The sequence below is a fragment of the Chiloscyllium plagiosum genome, chromosome 15 (assembly GCF_004010195.1).
Source record: "Chiloscyllium plagiosum isolate BGI_BamShark_2017 chromosome 15, ASM401019v2, whole genome shotgun sequence".
Taxonomy (NCBI): domain Eukaryota; kingdom Metazoa; phylum Chordata; class Chondrichthyes; order Orectolobiformes; family Hemiscylliidae; genus Chiloscyllium; species Chiloscyllium plagiosum.
In genome coordinates, this window is record NC_057724.1 from 45797299 (window position 1) to 45820827 (window position 23529).

General features: G+C 40.6%; 1 protein-coding gene across 1 annotated transcript in view; it reads left to right on the plus strand.

The window, feature by feature from the left end:
* Window positions 1-11076, plus strand: part of LOC122557285 (paraspeckle component 1-like) — a 133504-nt gene extending 122428 nt beyond the window's left edge. The window contains exons 11-13 of the transcript XR_006313787.1: window positions 3735-3842; window positions 6284-6305; window positions 10960-11076. The gene's annotated coding sequence lies outside the window, so the exon portion shown is untranslated. The remainder of the gene's footprint in view (window positions 1-3734; window positions 3843-6283; window positions 6306-10959) is intronic.
* The last annotated feature ends 12453 nt before the right edge of the window (window positions 11077-23529 follow it).

Consider the following 23529-nt stretch of genomic DNA (forward strand, 5'->3'; position numbering starts at 1 on the left):
GAGGCAGGAAACATGTTTCCGCTGATGGGTGAGTGCCGAACCTGAGGACACAGCTTAAAAATACGGGGTAGACCATTTAAGACAGAGATGAGGAGAAACTTCTTCACCCAGAGAGTGGTGGCTGTGTGGAATGCTCTGCCCCAGAGGGCAGTGGAGGACCAGTCTCTGGATTCATTTAAGAAAGAGTTGGATAGAGCTCTCAAGGATTCTGGAATCAAGGGTTAGAACATAGAACAATACAGCGCAGAACAGGCCCTTTGGCCCTCGATGTTGCGCCGACCTGTGAACTAATCTAAGCCCATCCCCCTACACTTTCCCATCATCATCCATGTGCTTAAGCAAGGATTGTTTAAAAGCCTCTAATGTGGCTGAGTTAACTACATTAGCAGGCAGGGCAAATAGAACCAAATAGAATCAGATAGGCAGCAAAATCTATAGAGTGAATGCAATTAAGGAAGCAAAAGAGATTTTCTGGGAAATGACGCAGTGTTATTGACTTTGAAATGAGCAGTGACTTGGGCTGAGAAGTTGGACAAAGATCATTCTGAAAGGACTCCTACTTATTGAGTACAGTGTATGATTTTTGCATCTGATGTTGAAATGGCATAATGCACTTTTGCTCAAAACGTGTCACGTCAGTTCAATATTGAAACTGCTGATGTTGTGATGACACAGGAACCCCCAAAGTACTTACAGTACAAGCATTTTGAACTTTTAATTATAAGATGCAGTTAAGGCATGTAACCAAAAGATGACTGCAGATGTAAATTCAGTGGCTGCCTTTCGAGAGGAGCCAGAATGTCGCATGACGACAAGGTATAAAGGAAGCTTCAAACTGGTGACTTAAAAGAGAGAAAATACAGTACAAACTGAACTGCAATCAGCAACAATTGACAAGTTTTGTGACTTCTCCCTTCGAGAATATGTAGGAATACAGGTTAAAAGCCAGTTCAACTCTGGTCTGTGTGTGCCAATAGAAGAAAATGTGCTAGTAAGCTGAGACCTTCCTGTGTGGCAGTGGAATGAGGTACTTGTTTGTACTTGGCTGGGTTCGAGCACTAATATGCTATGAAAGTCACATTCAAAGAGCCACTCATTAGTAATTTCTTCAGTGGATGTAAAGGGTATTGTAAGTCACCATCAAAAATAAGCAAGACAAAAGAATTTTAAATAACCTGTCATGTCAGAAATCCCAATACTGACTGCTTAACTATCAATGTTCCAGTATCTCCTTTCCATTACCTGTAGTCACCGATCCATGTATCTTTTCAACCGTATCTTTTTTTGTACTTCTCCTTTCTAACCTCTGTGTATGTGTGTTTCATTTCTGTTTCTTCTCTCTTCTAGTAACAAGAAATGACATTTTTAACTCCAGTTTGGTCAAATTGGCTCCTTTTGAAACACAATTTTATTTGGTCTGGGTGAAAAGTATACATGAGGGAAGTGATCCTTTTCTAAATTAATTCTTGTGATCACCGCAGGGTGCGGGTGAATAAAGAAGGGGAATCAGCTCATCTATCCTCATCTGTGAGCTTGACAATTTGGGGTATCTGGAAAAATGATCGGGTTTGGGAACCTTACCCAGAGTCTGTCTCACAAACGGTAATGAGATTAAAATAGATTCTATAATGCTTTTCATTAGGAAAACACTGTGCATGTGATTTTGTTATCATAAAACACTGGTTACACCCAGTGCTGCTGGGAAACCTGTGTTTAACAAGAGAGTATTTGCATTTTTATTTAGAGTATGTAAATTTTAACTTTGGTCGTCATGAACTGAATTTAAGTTTTCTGGGCAGTTTTGTTTATTTCAGGAAGCATTTTTTTAATGGACCAGCGATTTACTGACAAGATTTACCCCAATGGATTGAAAATTAGTTTTAAGTTATTATCATTACTGGAGGTGACACTGACACTCGGGTCAACGTCTTGGTTTTTCTTTGCACCATTCTCACTGGATCAGTATGCATCTTCAATAAACGAACCACAGACCCAATGTGTTAATTTTGCATTTATAGTTGACACCTAAATGTTTAAAGTTGTCAAGTATAGTCAGACTCCAGTAAAGGACTGAGAGTCATGCATTATGGGATGATCCATCCTTCAACAGAGACCCTGAATGAAGGCACACCTGCTCTATGCTACTAACCAGGAGTGATTAGGTGCAGGAAGTAATGCTCCAACAATTCCCTGTGCAAAATGGTAGATCTATCTTTGTCAGTATACCAGCCATCACTACCTTGCTGACTCTCCTGTGAATCTCTGGAATCTTTGTCCTCCCCCAGGTACAAACAGAAAATGTACTGCTTACAAAACAGCCACATTGCTCTGGAAACATTGCAGCCAAAGGATACCAAGCTTTTTTTTTGTTTCCTTGGTCATTTGCTGCTTCAGTTGTCCATCATCATCTTGTTTGCCCAGTAGACTTGGAACTAAAGCCATTCTTAACGAAGATCCAGGATTGAGAGTCAGGTGTACAGGTTTCCTTTACATACCCATACTGGCTGTGGACAGCTATTATCAGTTTGCCTGAAGTTCTCATGTCAAATAGATTTATTTTCCAGTAGCATGAAGTCAGTGCTAATAGCCAAGTGTTTTGACTAAGCTCCTAAAAAGGGCAATCGGAGAAACCAGTTCCTCAATCTTTAGAAAGATATTTCTTTGAGGACTTTACTGCATATTTTAACTTTAGTAAGCATCTACTTTTTTTTTTGCTAATACTTGCACCTTAGATCTTTGTTAATAACTCAGTCCAAATTATTATTAACTCAAACTCAAATACCTGAAATATAAACTTTGAAATATAGATTTGTCTTTTGAAAAGTTGAATGCAACCTTAAGACAATTAACTGCAGAATTAGTTGTAACAATATAGATATACAGAAGGTCAGTCTAATAGCAAACTAGGAGCTGTAAAGATTATCCAGTAGCTGTGGTTGTATTGGAGGTTGGAAATGTATTCAAAGTAGTTCTAGCACTTGGCCATTGTTTCTCCTCAGCCTAAGCCACAAATGCCAGTAGGCAATGCAGAGATCACTCTAAGGATGATGTTTCTTATGAAAAGAATTTCTCTCTTTATTTTTAATGTGATTCACAAAAAATTTAATTTAAATGTTTTTGCCTGTGGAGAGTCTACTAATTTGCTACATGGCTACAAAATGTGAAATTTCTGCAGAGATTCTGTTGAAATTATCATCGAATCATAGAATCCTTACAATTTGGAAACAGGCCATTCAGCTCATTGAGTCAACACCAAACCTCTGAATACCATCCCACCCAAATCTACCCCCCCGCCAACCTTTTGCCTGTAACTCTGCATTTTCCATGGCTGATCCACCTAACCTGCACATCTTTGGACTGTGGGAGGAAACCAGAGTACCTGGAGGAAACCTACACAGAGAATAGCAGAATGTGAAAACTCCACACAGACAGTTGCCAGACGGTGGAAACAAACCCAGGTCCTTGGCGCTGTGAGGCAGCAGTGCTAACTACTGAGCCACCGGTGCCGCTTACAGTGAATACTAAGAAAACCTTTTCAAAGTTCCAAGTCCTCCTTTGTTTCTATCCCAACTGTTCTAATGCACATGCGCCACATTTGAAAGCTATGGCCCATAAGAATCCTATGAGATATCACTGGTCCAGGCAAAACTAATTCTATGGATTAAAAAAAAAATTCCTTGTTTTTGTCGTCTTGTGACTATATTGGCACTGATTACTGTGACTTTGTCTTTTAGGGTTCAGTAACGCGAAAATTGATGTCTGGGTGTTTGCGTTGACAGTTTCTCTGATCATACTGATTTTTTCAGTTATCTGCATTGTGCTCTGGAAAAGGACAAAAGCAGGTAAAAGTATAAGTTACTTCAGAAATAACTGACTAAGAATAGCTATGGTTTAATACTTAGGAACATTTGACCTTAGCAAGTTTGGGTTCCAAAGAAGGACAAATAACCTGTGTTGTTGTCCTGATCGATGATTAGCAATGCTGGCTGAAAACTGCATGTGCATGGATATATACGTAGACATAGCATCCCTACAGTGAGGAAACAGGCCATTTGGTCCAATAAGTCCACTCCGACCCTCCAAAGAGTATCCCACCGAGACCCATTCCCCTACTCTATTACTCTACATTTACCCCTAACTAATGTACCTAGCCTACACATCCCTTAACACTATGGGCAATTTAGCATGGCCAATTCACCTAACCTGCACATCTTTCGACTGTGGGACATATCCATGCAGACACTGGGAAAATGTGCAAACTCCACACAGACATTTGCCAGAGGCTGGAATCGGGTCCCTGGCGATGTGAGACAGCAGTGCTAACCACTGAGCCACCTTGCCGTTTATGGAGACGTGACCTGTCTTGGCTCTGAAGCCCCACAAGATCAACTAACCTCCAAATACTCGCTCTTTCGGCTAAAAAATAAATTAGACCCACAGGGAAGAGTACTCCTGATCTGTGCAGCAATTACCCAATAATAATCAGGGTTTGGGGATAAAGTACAACAGAAAGAAAAGCCAGGGTGGACTATGGGGACAACTTGGAGTATGCCGTGGCAGCAGGAAACCTTAACCACCCTATGCATCAAGGAAAGTTGAAAACCCAGTGCACAGCCCATTCAGACCAAGTCACCGACAGAAAACTTGTAGTTTTCTAATCGATGCTTGGAAGATTTCCATTACATCATCTTTGTTTTGAATGCGCCAAACTTTCTTCTGAGTCACTCTGCAATCAATTATAAATAGCACTGAAAAGGGCAACAGTATGTTTGAAATAATAATCACAACCAACTAATAGTAACATAAGAAAACCATAGTTTTGGAGAAACTCAATAGGTTTGGCAACACCTGTGGTGGGAGAAACAAAGTTAACTTAAAATGTTAATCCTGTTTCCCTCTTCACATGTTGCTAAACCTGAGTTTCTCCAGCATTTTGTGTTTTCTTCAGACTTCCAGCATCTGCAGTATTTTGCTTCAGTTTGAGGGATAATAGCATGGTTTGTTCAAGATGCCGTTGAACCTTCACTGAACTTCCATGTACCTCATGGAATAAAGTGAAGTCTCTGCATTTGGGTAATTTTGTGGCACAATGGACATGTCTGAGAGTGGTGTAGTTCAAAGGATATGGGTTAATCATAGGGTCACTCAGATTAGGGATTGGGTGGCTGGTGTGAAAGGTTGTAATGCTGAATATTGTTAAATCTTCAGTGGGGCTTGTCCTTTGGACACTGGAATGCTGCACAAGCCCTTCAGCTCTATTATTGGAGATGTACAGCATGGAAACAGACCCTTTGGTCCAACTTGTCCATGCCGACCAGATATCCCAACCCAATCTAGTCCCATCTGCCAGCACCCGGCCCATATGCCTCCAAACCCTTCCTATTCCTATACCCATCCAAATGCCTCTTAAATGTTGCAATTGTACCAGCCGCCACCACGTCCTCTGGCAGCTCATTCCATACATGTACCACCCTCCGCGTGAAAAAGTTGCCCCTTAGGTCTCTTTTATATCTTTCCCCTCTCACCCTAAACCTATGCCCTCTAGTTCTGGAAGCACCCACCCCGAATTGCACGCAATATTCCAACAGTGGCCTAACCAATGTCCTGTTCAGCGCAACATGACCTCCCAACTCCTGTACTCAATACCCTGACCAATAAAAGAAAGCGTACCAAACACCGCCTTCACTATCCTATGTACCTGCAACTCCACTTTCAAGGAGTTATGAACCTGCACTCCAAGGTCTCTTTACAAACATTCGTCTCATAAGCTCCCATTTTCTTTGCTAAAAATCACGCAGCACCAGGATAATATCCAACAGGTTTAATTGGATGCACTAGTGTTTTCAATTAAAACTGTTGGACTATAACCTGATATTATGTGATTTTTAACTTTGTACATCCCAGTCCAACACTGGTGTCTCCAAATCATTTTCTTTGCAGTTGCCAGTGATTACTGTGGATACCTTAAAGGCCTGTAGACTCTGTCCAATTTTCTAAACGGAAATCTACCCTGTACCCTAAACATTGTGACTTTAATGTATCTAATGTTGTTGACACCAATTTCTGTTTTAAATGTTTTGTCATGTTGTCTGGATATTGAAATTAACAAAGCTACTATTTCCACAAAACCTTTCCACATTTCCATGTAGTGATTCAGTATCACTCATCAGATCCTTGTATTCAACGTTTGGTCATTATTGTCTATTGTTACAAAAAAAAATCAACATTTACATTAATCTAATGCCTTTCAATTCTAACTTTTCCTTTGCTTTCTCTTCTTTAGAGCACTTAAATGAATTGTCAAGGTAGGCATATGTTTGCTTGCATTACTCGGGTTAATTGCTTAAGAGTTAACTTTAGAGGTACACTGAATAAATCAAATTTGACTTTCAATACCTCTGATTGAGTTTTCTTTAAATTGTAAGAATTGCAGTTCCTGGTGATACTTGGTTTTTCTGTTGTAAATTTCTACCAGTGATCTTCATAAATTGTAATTTAAAAAAAAAAGTCTTTGGCATATGGATGTTCCTGGCTTGGCCAGTATTTATTATCCATTCCTAATTGGCCTTGAGAAAGTGGTGGTGAGCTGTCTTCTTGAACTGCTGCGGTTTTGTGGACATGACCATGAGTCATAACTCTGCATCAATGGAGCATTCTGGACTTTCAGTTACGATGGTCTTTTCAAAATAAAAGGTGATATATACAAAAATTCTAGAATGTCACTTATGTACCAGGGAAACTTTGAGCAGAGGGACTAAATAGAAAGAGACACCGAAAGGCTGACTGACCTCTCCCCTTTTGAAGGAAACCACCTCCTGCAAACATATCCTTTCAGGGATATATAGAATCAGATTAAAAGTGAACACTAACTCTGGTCTCTGTGTATTAGTTATAAGTTGATATGGTCTCGATAAAAGGTATCCACAACATTTCTTGTCTGATATGACACTTCTTCAGAACCTTCAGCTTGACAGAAGACTCCTATTGGACTCAAAATATTCACACTGTTTCACTCTCCACAAATACACCAGACCTGCTGAGTTTCTCCAGCACTTTGTTTTTATTTGAGTCAAGCATTCCATTTCGTAAAGGGAAACTGCAGGACTACCATCACAAAATCTGTTTCTGCCCAAGATGAATTAACAGGGTGAATGGGTTAGAGAAAAATCTGATCTCTTTTAATAGAAGAATTAATGGCTTTGCTCATCTTTAATTTATGGTGTAATGATGAAGTCAGATCAAAGTTTGTGCGAAGATTTGTAGCTCGGGTGCTCGTTGCTGTGGTTCTGTTCGCCGAGCTCGGGTGCTCGGCGAACAGAACCACAGCAACGAGCACCCGAGCTACAAATCTTCGCACAAACTTTGAACACTTACGGGCGAGAGACGCTGAGACAAGCCAGGAAATGGGAATCCTGCGCTAACCGACTGAGCGCCACATACAAACAACTCCGGTTCCTGCATGAATGCCGAAAGAATCGAATCCTTCCACAATGTGTCAGATACAGACCACCAGTCAACAACCCACAAGCCAGGGAAACAGCCAAGCAGAACGGATTCAGGATGATCCAGGTAATGATCACAGACGCGCACAACCGACTTCACAGATACAGACATGAAAAGTCGTTAATTTCAAAAACCACGAATCCGGAATGGACCTGGACCATAGAACAGGCTGTCACCATAGGACAGAACAGGACTACACACCGCAAAAAAATGGCACTAAAAGAAAAAAATGGCCAAACTAACACACAACAAAGAGGACACTACAACACACTCCTGGGTTAAAAACCTCTCCCACAGACAGCTCTCGGACACGGAAAGAACAATACTGGCCAAGGGGCTCAACTACAACCACAGGGACGCCAAGACAGCAGACTTCCTAGCAGCACTAGAATGCACACTCTGGAACAATGGACTGACAGAAGAGATACAACAAACAGTGAGGCAAACTGTCGTACCTATGATAATAAGGATAAGACAAACACATAACCTCAATACCAAGGAGAGGGAAGCACTGAAATCAGTAAGAAACGATAAGAACATAATCATACTACCAGCAGATAAAGGCAGAATGACGGTCATCCTAGATAGATCTGATTACATCCAAAAAGCACAACAACTACTTGCAGATACCAACACCTACCAAAAGAGGGAGTTGGACCCCACCCCACAGCTCACCAATAGGATAAATAACACACTAAGGAATCTACAAAAAAACGGACAGATAACCAGAGCTGACCTACAAAGAATGAAACTGGAAAGCAACAACACCCCCAGATTCTATGGATTACCTAAAGTACACACACCAGACATCCCACTCAGACCCATAGTATCACTGCCAGGGACACCATCATACAAACTGGCGCTCGGCGAACAGAACCACAGCATGAAGTCAGATGAATTGATGAGTCGGGGATTCTACTTTCTCAAACTTAAATAGTGATTGAGACATAAATCGCAAGTAAGGTTGGAATTACAAAGACCTATTGACTCATTTCTTTGTCATTCTTCCAAAATACAATCACTTTCTTCTATTGTGGCATCTGACTGTTAACAAATGAGAGCATTATCCTGGCCTCAACAACCTATTTCAGCTTAAAAAACACCAGTGACTAACATGAGAAGTGGAACTCACATGGTTAGTTACCAAGTGTGCAACTACAAGAGAAAAAAAGCTGATGGTTTAGATCAGAATACAAATTCAGCACCAAAGGTTCCTATTTCATTTTAGAATCAGCAGGATCTACTTAGTCACCCTCCTGAGGCAACTTTTAAGCATAATGGATTTGTGTAGTTTTTCATTTGTTAATAGTGCACAAATAGCCTAATTTGGTTCTATTTGTCCTTGACCCAAAATTAATGGATATGAATTTTTTGCTCTCTTCTCACTGTTAATATATCAGATAAGCCCCATTGCACTTTGCTTTGCATGCTTTTGGTTGTAATTCTAGTATTTTAAAAATGAGAACTCTTATGAGGATAGTATGACCTGGAGTGATGTGGAGGGTTACTTGATTATCAACTGACCACAAACTTCAGGTTTATTTTGGAAAGTTGCAAGCTTGGAAGGAACATCATTTGACTACTTTAAATTGAATAATTAGTAGGCTACTTGGAATAACAAGGGATATTATGACCAGACCTGATAACTATGAAGTTTGTAGGCAACTGTTCTGCTGGATACTCATGATAAATTATATTTTTGTTCAAAGTTCCTTGACCTTTGATTCAAACAGCTGAAATGATAAGTTGCTACCCAATGAACTTGACTTACTCTTGAGGTTCTTCCTGTGTGAAGTTTCCCTAGCTCTTTATAGATGCAATGTTCCACGGGCTTCACACAGGACTTTGCCAATGAGTAAATTTACATCCAGTTTTCCTTTTCAGTAACAGCTCTTTAAAAAAAAAATACACATTTAGAATTAAAAGTAAAAAAAGTCTATAAATTCTTCAGGATTTAGATCCATTGTGCGAAATGGAAACCTGAGAAAATGAAGCAGCAGACATTGTAAAGTCACTGTATTCTCATTGCTATCCAAGCAGCAGGCATTGTAAAGTCTCTAAATTCTCATTGCTATCTAAGTATTGGCACTCTTCTTCCCTCTGAGCAACTCACAGAAAATTCAAAGCATCACAAAAAGACAGTGACCAGATATCAGATGGCCTCTTGCCGTTGTGCCCAGTTTTATGGCCAGGCCAGACCCCCTGAAAATATTTTAAGAAAGTCGCCTGGACCCTAACTTTTAAAGGCAGATGTGAAGAGGATATTCCAGGTGTGATGCAGCTCATCAAAAAAGAATTTATTTATACACTACAGTTGAAACACGAACAAAAGAAAATGGAATTTGGACTAACTGTTGGAAAACTTAATTGACCCAATACAGCAACTTAACTAAGGAGCTGTTCCAATCCAGTAACATCCCATAACTACAGCCCTTGGCAAAAAGGTAAATTCAAACACACATTCTTACATGCAGGAAGGAACAACATCCAAAGAGATGTCAGAGAGAAAGTCCGTCAGGAATCATCTACAGAAGTTTGCAGCCTTTCCTGGTCTCCTGCATGTTACTTATTAGCCCAAGCTTACATGTTGTCCAGGTGTTATTGCATGTGGGGATGATTTGAATTAATTGTGGGATTGCAGTAGGTACTAAATACTCTGCAATTAACTGTAGGCATCTCCAATTTTGAGCTTATATTGGAGTAAGGATCATTGCAGTAGCTGAAAATAGCTGGAATGCAAAAAGAAAATAGTGGACATACTCAGCAAGGGTCTGGCCTCACCTAGGAAGAGTGAGAAACAAGAGTTAACATTTTAATTCAATGACCTTTCATCAGAACTGAGAAAATTCATAAACCCATAGAGACCAGTAACATTTAAAACAAAATTTGAATATCTTGTTTATAGATGAAAAACATCTTGAGTTCACATTTGTTAAACTTTTACTGTAACTGTTGACTAAAACTTTCTCTAGATACCTTATGTTTTAAATGACAGAAAGGAAGGGTCCCTTTTTATACTTAATACACATGATAGTATCCACAGAATCCCAGTCCTTCTAGCAAATGGTCCACTGTAACTTTCAGATTCTAGTGAGTTTGTCTTCCTGTTTTTCCGTGTAGCAATTTTGAGGAACCATCCCTTGATGCGTCTTTCAGTTTCGGAGTCACCCAAATTTACTATCAGCAATAAAGTTGTTTGAGTGATTCAGCCCCTGCCCCACACAGGTCAAATATCCCAGAGCCCTTGTTGACTGCAGAAGGTATCTCTCTCACAAGAGTTTGTTTCCCTCCTGTGTCTGGGCTCCCAAAGAGCCTATGGCTGTGGTGTTGGCTAAATTCCGGAGCCAACGTTGGACGAATCAATTTACTATTAGCACAGCTTCTTATCTTTTATATTTGTATTGCTGTCTCTTCTTTAAGGCTGTAGAAACTATTCACTTTTTTTTTTACTTTCAGTGCTAGGTATGAAAGTTTTCCATATCCGACATCTACAAATGTGGTCATAAGTGGAAATAATGAATATGAAACGATGACGACAATGAAAGAGAATGAATATTCAGTCGTATGTGCGGAATCTACCTATGCCTCTGCACAGTGACATGCCTCAGTGTGAAGAGTTTTGTGTGAAGAACAATGTGAAGTTTTCTTTCTGTGCAGCTTCAGAAAAATCAAAGTTTAAAATTGCATGTTGAATTCCGTTTATTGCATTTACTTAACCTCAAAGACAAATGGCATAATAAGTTTATCAATGTTTAAGTTGAGATAAATGGGAGAGAGTTTGGGCACAGTGCTAGAAATACCCTGAAAGATCCTAACAAAACTTCAAATAACCTTTTTATTTAGTTTCTCAATTTTATCTAATACCTTCCAGAAGATTATGCTAACTCTTACTAGGGGCATAATTGCATTGGCCCAGATGGCTTTCTATTGAAATAAAATAATTTTCCATTTAAAAATGTGTTTTTTTCTTTATCAAAAACATTTTTATGTATATACACAGGTATTAAAGCAGTTCTGTAAAATCTTGGCGTATAAAGAGCAAACAAACATTGGAATTTGACATTCCCTACAGTTGCAAAAACCAAAGACGTTTCCTACTCATGCAGGACACTATTTACATATATTGAGGCAACGAGATGGTCTGATAACCGAATGGACCCTGGTTGTATTTTGGTCGAAAGACCTTAGATGGTAACATAAACAATTTTTTTCGTTTAAAAGTATGCTTTATTCATAAAAGCATCTTTATATACATACATAATCACTGGCGCAGTTTGTTTCTGTGCAGTCTTTTACATATTGAAAAGAAAAAAACATTGGAGTTTGACTCTCCAGGTAGTTCCAACAACCCAAAGGCATTTCTTTGTTATGCAATTTATTATTTACATAATTGAGGTACCGGGAGGGTCCAATAACCGAATGGACTATTATTGTACTTTGGCACAAAGACCCTGGATGGGTCTTGGCGACAGCTGCTCTTAGCTTTAGTATATCCCTCAGCACATGGTCCTGGACTTTGGAATGTGACAGTCTGCAACACTCAATCAAGCTCCACTGCTTGTTCTGGAAGGCCAACAAATTTCGTGCAGACCAAAGACGGTCTTTTGCCACGTTGATAGTGCTCCATACGCAGAAGATGTTTGTCTCTGTGTGCGTCCTTGGGAACAGACCGTAGAGCACCGAATCCTGTGTCATGGGGCTGCTCAGGACGTTGACAAAAAACCTTAAATGATAATAAAAACATAATGCTCCAAGTTTGCAATGAAAGCAAGGTGCTGGAAATGTTCAGGTCTGGCAGCTTCGGTATTGAGAAAAACTTGTTTTGTGTTGACTGTGAAGCTTCAAAACATTGTTAGCTTTAGGTTATACTTGTTACTTGGTCATTATTCATTGATAACTTTGGTTGGTGAGTTTGAGCATAATTGAGAGCAGCAGAACTAAGTGTGAAGGTGTCCTTACCTGACGCGCTTGTGTAATTTTCCAGTAGATGTCATTTGAACAGGAGTCTTATTGGTTCATTTTACTCAGAGGTGCCAAAGCTAAACATAGATTTTAAATGGCAGTTCATTATGTTTTTAGTTTTATTACTAGGTACAAAAAAAATTGTTCAGCGCTTGTTCCGTTGCTAGCATAATTTCTTTCTACAATGTAAAATATTTTTCATGCTTGTTATTTTAGATAAGCATTTGATTTTCATATCTGACTTTACAGTTAAAATCAATATCATTTCATTTTGCATGCGATGCTTTAATTGAGATTGATGTATTAGTTTGTCTTCTGATCTTATACTGCAAAATCTACTAGTAAATATCTGACCCAGTTCTTCGCATTTACTGCAGGGGTATGAAATTAACAGCATATGTTTGCCTTTGACCCCTTGCCCGAAATGCACGAATAGCATCTGTTGTCATGATGTAGAGGTGCCGTTGTTGGACTAGGGTGGACACCAGGTTATAGTCCAACAAGTTTATTTGGAGAGCTGCTCCTTTGTCAGGTGAAGTGGAGAGACATACACAGGCACAGAATACCATAGAATCCCTACAGTGTGGAAACAGGTCATTTAGCCCAAGTCCACACTGAGCCTCCGAAGAGTATCCCACCCAAACCCATTCCCCTATCCTATTACTCTACACTTACTCCTGACTAATGCAACTGGCCTAGACATCCGTGAACACTACAGGCAATTTAGCATGGCCAATTAACTTAACCTGCACATCTTAGGACTGTGGGAGGAAACCAGAGCACCTGGAAGAAACCCACACAGACGCGGGGAGAATTTGCAAACTCCACACAGGAAGTTAACTGAGGCCGGAATTGAACCCGGGTCCCTGGCGCTGTGAGGCAGCAGTGCTAACCACGGGGCCAGTAGGCGGAGAGATAATGGCAAGATAATTCCATGTAATTAAGAGTGTCAACATATCAGTTTCTGCTTGGCGATTTTATTTTGTCATGAATCTCAAAGGCTGCCTTACCTGAAGATCGGAGGCTGAATGTTTTTGACCATTGAAGTGTTCCCTGATTGGGAGGGAACACTCCGGCCTGGTGATTGTTGCGTTCAGTGTCTGTTTATCTGGTGTAATAGTGTCTGCATGATCTCACCGATATACCATGCCTCAGGGCATCTTTTCCACCAAAATTGATAGCCAAGTTGCGTACTCATGAGGATGGACTCAAACTGATCTACGGTCCATGGCGTGCTACATGTAACCTCACCATACTGTTCTGTGTTTGTATGACCTTCCTTACTGTTCTATTTTGACACCATTACCTTGATTACTTATTATTATCTCTCACTTAATCATTCGGTTGTTGGGGTTGGACAAAGTCAAAAATCTTATGACGCCTGGTTATAATGCAACGGATTTATTTGAAAACACTAGCTTTTGAAGAACCTGACGAAGGAGCAGTGCTCCGAAAGCTAGTGTTTTCAAATAAACCAGTTGGACTATAACTTGGTGTCGTGTGGTTTTTGAACTTAATCAGTCTATACAGTTTTTTATTACAGAAGAACCTCCATTGTCCAAATATCAAATATTGGCTTGGCAATGCAAGAGTGTTCACTACTGATTGAGAAAAAAGCTACCTTTCAGGCTCCAATATATCCTATTCAAATAAATCTGTTGCATTATAACCAGGCGTCGTAAGATTTATGACTTTGTCCAACCCCGGCACCTCCACAACAGAATGATTAAGTAAGATAATAATAAGTAATCAAGGTAATGGTGTCAAAACAGAACAGTAAGGAAGGTCATACAAACACAGAACAGTATGGTGAGGTTACATGTAGCACGCCATGGACCGTAGATCAGTTTGAGTCCATCCTCATGAGTACGCAACTTGGCTATCAATTTTGGTGGAAAAGATGCCCTGAGGCATGGTATATCGGTGAGATCATGCAGACACTATTACACCAGATAAACAGACACTGAACGCAACAATCACCAGGCCGGAGTGTTCCCTCCCAATCGGGGAACACTTCAATGGTCAAAAACATTCAGCCTCCGATCTTCAGGTGAGGCAGCTTTTGAGATTCATGACAAAATAAAATCCAATAATTCCTGTTCTAGTTTCCCTTTTCTGGATGACATTTAAAGTGGATTCCTCGTCTACCCTCTCAAGTAGACAAGAAATTCAGTGGTATTTCAAAGAGCAGAAGCGTGACCTGGCAGCACTTGTTTCTGAATTGCAGGAAAGGTAAACCTGTTAATGCATTAATGTGGCTGGTTAGTCCATGCTGCATTCATATCAATGATAATTGCACTGTTTTTCACCTGATGTGTTGCAACCTTGCTTGTCTGAGCAGGCTGTGATGCTTTTGTTTGTTGAGGACCTCTTGCAGATACATCCACCACACAGGAAGAGATTACTGGAATACTGTCTTCAGAAGAATTTATTGATAGACTCTCTTAGATATGGAACTGGATACATTAGCTGATTTTAGTCAATTTGTATGTGCTTGCAAGTACAGGTAAAGGAAGGTTCAGTTGGGAACAATTCTTGAGCAGGGTCCCTGCTCACACCCACCTGTAATTGAAAATCCATCCCCATGTCTTCCTTGGACGGTGTTAGGTTCAGTTTTAAAGCTTCATCAGCTCGAATGGTGGAAATTGTCTACCAAGGTGTGTGGCCTTCCAGAAAAGACATAGAGAAAAAGAGAGTCACAATACATGCATGCAATCTGCTTTTTTATTCAGAAATGTGTGAAGGAATACCCTGTTTTCTAAAGGTATCATTGTGTTAAGGAAAGGTAATCAGCAAAGGAGATGGTGAAGTGTGTATAATTATTACCATGTGTTTAAAGGATTGAGTGATTGAGAGGAATCAAATGATGCTCTTTCAAATTATAAATTATTAATTAGGCAAATTAGAATTTAAGAGCAGAGTTAAGCCATTCCATCCTTCAAGCCTGCTGTCATTCAATAACATCATGGCTGATGTGATTGTGTGGTGTCCAACTCCACTTTTCTATCTGCTTCCCATAACCCTTTATTTGTTTTGTCTATCAAAAATCTATTGAACTCAGCCCTGAATAAATTCAGTGACCATTCTCTGCTGCTATCTGGGGAAGAGAATTCAATAAACTAACAATACCCTGAAAGAAGGAACTTGCTTTCATCTCCATTGTAAAAGGGAGGCCTCAAATTTTTAAATTGTGTTCCCTAGTTTGAGCTTCCCCAACAAGAGGAGATATTCTGGATTGCACTGTATCAAGTCCCCTCAAGATCTTGAATGTTTCAATAAGATCACCCTTCATTCTTCTAAATGGGTATCCAATTTTCTGAACCCTCTCTGAACTGCTGACACAATAATACAAATAAACAGACTACAGTATACATAGTACTCCAGATCTCCAATGCACTGTACAGCTGCAATAAAACTTCTCTACTTTTATATTCTGTTCCAGTTGCAATAAATGGCAACATTCCATTTGACTTACTAATCACTTTCTGTAGCCACATATTAACTTTTCCTGCTATGTGTACCAGGATACCCAGATTCTTCTGTACCACCAAGTTCTGCAATCTCTAAGTTTAAATCACACATTGATTCTCTGTTTTTCTTGCCATTTTCATTTCACATTATATTCCCATTGCCAAATTTATATCCACTCGCATAATACCAATATCCTTTTGCAGACACTTGTTCTCCTGTTGATTACTTTCTCTCTACCTTTGTGTCATCAGCAGGTTTTAGCATTTGGTCCCTTCATCCATGTCATTGATTTATATTGTACGTAATTCAGTTCCCAGCACTGATCCTAGTAGTACTGCGCTACTTATCTTCCTGTTAGCTAACCAATGTTTTATTTACACCGGCATGTTATCCCTACGTCACGTGCTCTCATTTTGTGTAGTAACCTTTGATGGGTACCTTATTAAAATGTCTTTTGAAAATCCAAATACGCTACATCTACAGGTTCCTCTTTAGTCATTTAAATGTTACTTCCTTAAGAAGCTCCAGTCAATTAGTTAAACACAATTCTTCTGTTACAAACCAGTATAATTACAACCTGATTGTATTATGATTTTCTAAATATCCTGCTTAATAATGGATTCTAACAATTGCCCTGTGATGGATGTTAGGCCGCCTGCTTTCTGTCTACTTACTTTCTTGAATAAACATAGTTATTTGCTATTTGGCAATCCAATGTGACCCTTCCTAAATCTAAGGAAGTTTAAAAGCTTTTCCTGCTATGTTTATCTATCTTGGCAGGATGGGGTGAGGTGTGTAAAACAAATGCTGTTCTACATTGATAGTTACATAAACAAGAGTGAGAAAATACTTTTCATGCAGCATGGATGTTAGCAGTGACTAAATACAAGTAAAAATGCCATGATATTGAATGTCTAAAATAACAACTGGAGAATGCTGAACAAGCTCTGCCAGTGTGACAACATTGGTGGAAAGAAAAAAGTGTTAACATTTTTAGTCCAAAGACTAATTGTAACTGAAGAGGGCTGGAAAACTATTATTTCTATACTGTTGACAATATCGTAAGGGAGGAGCAGCAACTGGAACAGATGGTGAGGGTGTCCAGAGTAAAATACAAAGGGAACTGATGGTGGTAAGAGAGATTAATATGTAAAATAGGGGCAAATAGTAGAACATAATACAGTAGAGTATAGGTCTTTCAGCCCTCGATGTTGTGTTGGCCTTTTATCCTATTCTAAGATCAGACTAACCCGTATTACCTTGATTGTACTACCTTCCATGTGCCTTTCCAAGAGCTGTTTAAATGTCTCTAATGTATCTGACTGTACTACACCATCAGTTCCCTTTGTATTTTACTCTGGACACCCTCACCATCTGTTCCAGTTGCTGCTCCTCCCTTACGATATTGTCAACAGTATAGAAATAATAGTTTTCCAGCCCTCTTCAGTTACAATTAATCTTTGGACTAAAAATGTTAACACTTTTTTCTTTCCACCAATGTTGTCACACTGGCAGAGCTTGTTCAGCATTCTCCAGTTGTTATTTTAGACATTCAATATCATGGCATTTTTACTTGTATTTAGTCACTGCTAACATCCATGCTGCATGAAAAGTATTTTCTCACTCTTGTTTATGTAACAGTCAGATACATTAGAGACATTTAAACAGCGTGGAATGCCAGCAGTGCATTCCACGCACCCACCACTCACTATGTAAAGAACCTACCTCTGACATTTCCCCTAAATCTTCCTCCAGTTATCTTAAAATTGTGCCCCTTTGTGATAGACATTTCTGCCATGGGAAAAAGTCTCTGGCTATCCCCTCTATTTATGCCTCTCAACATCTTGTACACCTCTATAAGTCACCTCTCATCCCTTTTCACTCCAATGAGAAAAGCCCTAGCTCTCTCAACCCTGCTTCATAAGACATGCCCTCCAGTCCAGACAGCATCCTGGTAAATATCCTCTCACCCTCTCTAATGCTTCCACGTCTTTCCTAGAATGAGGCGATCTGAACTGAAGACAATATTCCAAGTGTGGTCTAACCAAGGTTCTATAGTGCTGCAGCCAAACCTTGCAGCTCTTAAACTCAATCCCCCGCTAATGAAAGCCAACACATCATATGCCTTCTTAACAACACTATCTGCTTGGGTGGCAACTTTGAGGGATCTATGGACATGAACTCCAAGGTCCCTCTGTTCCTCTGCACTGCAAAGAATCCTGCCTTTAACCCTGTAATCTGCATTCAAATTCCACCTCCCGAAGTTAATGACTTTACATGTTCCAGGTTGAACTCCATCTGTCACTCATCAGCCCAGTTCTACATCCTGTCAATGTCCCATCATAACCTACAACAGCCTTCCACATTATCCACAGTTGCACCAACCTTCGCATCATCGGCAAACTTACTAACCCACCCTTTCACCTCCTCATTCAAATCCTTTATAAAAATCACAAAGAGCAGAGGTACTAAAACTGATCCCTGTGGAACACCACTGGTTACCAATCTCCAGGCTGAATACTTTGCATCTACCCTCTGTCTTCTATAAACTAGCCAATTCTGTATCCAGACAGCCAGATTTTCCTGTATCCCATGCCTCCTTACTGTCTGAATGAACCCACCATTGGGAATCTTATCAAACGCTGTGCTAAATCAATTTACACCACATCTACTGCTCTACCTTCATCAATGTGTTATGTCACATCCTCAATAAAGTTTTTAGAATTAGAATCCCTACAGTGTGGAAACAGGCCATTTGGCCTAACAAGTCCACATTGACCCTACGAAGAGTATCCCATCCAGACCCATTCCCCTACATCTATTACTCTACATTACCACTGACTAATGTATCTAGCCTACACATCCCTGAACACTATGGGCAATTTAGCATAGCCAATTCACTTAACCTGCACATCTTTGGACTGTGGGAGGACCCTCATGCCGACGCTGGGAGAATGTCAAACTCCACACAGAGAGTCACCTGAGGCTGGAATTGAACCTGGATCCCTAGCACTGTGAGGCAGCAGTGCTAACCTCTGAGTTACTGTGCGGTTTGTGAGGAATGACCTGCCCCTCTCAAAGCTATGCTGACTATTTCTAATCAAGCTATGGTTTTCCAAGTAATCATAAATCCTGTCTCTCAGAATCCCCTCTGTAATTCCCAGGGTTATTCCTATTCCCTTTCTTGAACAAGGGAATAACATTTGACACCCTCCACTAGTCCAATGGACAGTGGGGATGCAAAGATCATTGTCAAAGATGCAGCAGTCCCTTCCCTCACTTCCTACAGCAACCTAGGGTATATCCCATCTGGCCCAGGGGATTTATCCTTATGTTTTTCAACATTTTTAGCACATCCTCCTTCCTAACGTCAACCTGTTCTAGCATATCAGCCTGTTTCACGCTGTCCTCAGAAACATCAAGGTCCCTCTCAGGAGTGAATACTGAAGCAAGGTATTCATTAAAGATCTCTCTTTCCTCCTCCAACTTAAGGCGCAAGTTCCCTCCACTGTCCTTGATCAGCCTTACCATCCTTAACCAGCCTTAACTTCCATATCCGCCACAGATTCACCTGCACCTCCACCCACATCATCTACTGCATCCGCTGCAGCCGGTGTGGCCTCCTCTATATTGGGGAGACAGGCCGCCTACTTGCGGAGCGATTCAGAGAGCACCTCTGGGCCACCCGGACGAACCAACCCAACCACCCTGTAGCACAGCATTTCAACTCCCCCTCCCACTCCACCGAGGATATGCAGGTCATTGGACTCATCCACCGCCAAACCACAACAACCCGACGGTCGGAGGAGGAGCGTCTTATCTTCCGACTGGGAACCCTCCAACCACAGGGGATGAACTTGGACTACACCAGTTTCTTCATTCTCCTGCTGAACACTCTCTGCTCATTCCTGAAGAAGGGCCTGTGCCCGAAACGTCGAATCTCCTGTTCCCTGGATGCTGCCTGACCTGCTGTGCTGTTCCAGCAATAAAGTTTCAGCCTTACCATCACTCTTGCTGAAAATGTGTTGCTGGAAAAGCCCAGCAGGTCAGGCAGCATCTGCCTAATAGCATTCCTGAAGAAGGGCTTATGCCCGAAACGTCGATTCTTCTGTTCCCTGGATGCTGCCTGACCTGCGCTTTTCCAGCAACACATTTTCAGCTGATCTCCTGATCTCCAGCATCTGCAGACCTCACTTTCTCCTCAAAGATTACCATCACTCTTGTTCCACACAAGTGTAGGATGCCTTAATCCTACCCGCTAAAGCTTTTTCATGCCCCCTTCTAGCTCTCCTAAGTCCATTCTTCAGTTTCTTCCTAGCTACCTTGTAACCCTCTAAAGCCCTCTATGATCCTTGCCTCCTCAACCTTAAGTAAGCTTCCTTTTTCCTCTTAACTAGATGTTCCACATCCCTTGTCACCCAAGGTTCTTTCAACCTATTATCCCTTGCCTCAGTGGGACAAACCTGTCCAGCACTTTCAGCAAGTGCTTCCTAATCAATCTCCACATTTCTGTTGTGCATTTCCCTGAGAACATCTATTCCCAATTTAGGTGCCCCAGTTTCTGCCTAATAGCATTGTAATTCCCCCTCCCTCAATTAAATACTTTTCCATACCATTTGCCCCAAGCCTCTCCATAAGTATCGTAAAGGTCAGGGAGTTGTGATCACTATCACCAAAATGCTCTCCCACTGAGAGATCTGACACCCGGCCTGGTTCTTTGCCGAGCACAAATCCAATATGGCTTACCCTCTAGTTGGCCTATCTACATATTGTGTCAGGAACTCTTCCTGGGAACACCTGACAAAACAGCTCCATTCAAACTATTTGAACTAAGTGGCCTCTAATCAGTATTAGGGAAGTTAAAGTCATCCATGACAGCAATCCTGTTATTTCTGCACCTTTCCAAATTCTGCTTCCCCATCTGCTCCTCCATGTGTCTGTTGCTTTTGGGGGGATCTGTTGAAAGCTCCCAATAAAGTGACTGCTCCTTTCCTGTTTCCGACTTCCATCCAGACTGACTCTTTAGACACATCTTCCTTGACGATTTCCCTTTCTGCCGCTGTGATACTATTCCTGATTAGCAATGTCACTCCTCCACCTCTTTAACCCGTCCCACCCCATTCATTCTGAAACATTTAAACACTGGAACATCCAACAACCATTTCTGCTCTTACGATATCCAAGGTTCTGTAATGGCCACAACATTGTAGTTGCAAGTACTGATCCATGTTCTGAGTTTGACCCTTATTCCTGGTCCTCCTTGCATTAAAATAGACATACTTCAACCCATTATACTGACTGCACCTTTGCCCTATCAAGTGCCTATCCCTCCTCACAGACTGTCTGCATGCTGTATCTGCTTCCTACTCCATCATCTATTTGTTTTTTTTCCAGAAGTTGTTTGATAAGATACTACGCCATAAGCTACTTAATAAGATTATAGCCCATGATGTTAGAAGTAGTGTATTTGCATGGATAGAGAATTGGCTAACTTATAGAGGGCAGAGTGTTGGGATAAGTGGGACATTTTCAGGATGACAACCTGTAGCGGACTGCTACAGGAATCAAAGCTCGGTGCACAATTATATACAATATATATTGATGACTTGGATGAGAAATGTGAATATACTTTAGTCAAGTTTACAGATTACACAAAGTTATGGACTTGACCTGACCCCCTCTCAATATTTTAAGAAGGTAGCCTCAACCCTAACTTTTTCTTATTTTAAAGGTAAATGCGAACTTCTGTGTTCCAGCTACAATGTGACTGATCAAACTACTCGGTTTTAAGCAAAACACAATTTATTTAATCACTATAATTAAAATACAAACAAAATAAAGTCGAACTTGGAATAACTTAGCTCTATTAGAAAATTTAACTGAAAAATAGATATAGTAACTACTACTAATTAACTGTTCCAATATTGTAATATCCCATAAACAAACCCTTGGCAAAAAGGAAAATTCAGAAACAGATTCTCATATGCAGTTCTCCAATCCAGGAAGGAAAAAGAAGTATCAAGAGAAAATGCAAAGAGAATAGAAGCCAAGTAACATTTACTGACGCTTCTAATTCTTTTGAGTCTGATGCTAATGAGAAACCAAAACCAAAAAATCCTGATCTGTGAAAGCTTGTCACACCCAATCATGCTGTTAGCACAAAACCTAAGGTCTCCCAAGCTGTTTACTCAAGTGACATTCAGTAGTCAGCTCATCACATCTCTTTAAATCTCTCTCTTTAAAGAAACCAGGACAAAATAACCTGTTAAAACCACAGCATTGTCACAACAAAAATAGGTGAGAAGGGAAATGATGAGGATAACACAGGATGCAGATGGACATAGACAGGTTAAGTCTGTAGTCAGAAACTAGGCAGGTAGAATAGAACATGGGAAAATATGAAGTCATGCATTTGGGCAGGAAGAATAGAAGAGTTGAATATTATTTAAATGGAGAAAGAATGCACAAATTACAGATCAGAGTAATTTGGGAGTCCTCATCCATGAATCACAAGAAGCCAGCATCGAAGTTCATCAGATAATAGGGAAGGCAAATGGAATGATTGCATTTGCAAAGAGAATCGAATATAAAAGAAGGGAGGGTTTGCTAAAACTTTACAAAGTACTAGTCAGATTACAGGTTGAATACTGTGAACTGTTTTAGGCTCCTTATCTAAAGAAGCATATGCTGGAATTGGAGATAGGTTCATGAGGCTGATGCTGGATACAGAGAGACTGTTTTATGAGGAGAGGTGAATTAGGTTGGAATTTAAAACAATCAGCAACAACCTTATTGAAACATGCAAGATTCTTAGGGGAATTGACAGGGTAGATCCAGAAAGGTTTCCACTTGTGAGACATCGGAAGAGATAGGAGAGGTCTTGAATGAGTACTTTTCTTCAATATTTACGAACGAGAGGGACCGTATTGTTGAAGAGGAGAGTGTGAAACGGACTGGTAAGCTAGAGGAGATACTTGTTAGGAAGGAAGATGTGTTGGACATTTTGAACAACTTGAGGATAGACAAGTCCCCCGGGCCTGACGGGATATATCCTAGGACTATGTGGGAAGCAAGAGAGGAAATTGCAGAGCCGTTGGCAATGATCTTCTCGTCTTCACTGGCAAAGGGGGTGGTACCAGGGGACTGGAGAGTAGCAAATGTTGTGCCCCTGTTCAAAAAAGGGAATAGGGATAACCCCGGGAATTACAGACCTGTTAGTCTTACTTCTGTGGTAGGCAAAGTAATGGAAAGGGTACTGAGGGATAGGATTTACGAGTATCTGGAAAGACACTGCTTGATTAGGGAATGCCAGCACGGATTTGTGAAGGGTAGGTCTTGCCTTACAAGTCTTATTGAATTCTTCGAGGAGGTGACCAAGCATGTGGATGAGGGAAGAGCAGTGGATGTAGTGTACATGGATTTTAGTAAGGCATTTGATAAGGTTCCCCATGGTAGGCTTATGCGGAAAGTCAGGAGGCATGGGATAGAGGCAAATTTGGCCAGTTGGATAGAAAACTGGCTAACCGGTCGAAGGCAGAGAGTGGTGGTAGATGGTAAATATTCAGCCTGGAGCCCAGTTACAAGTGGAATTCC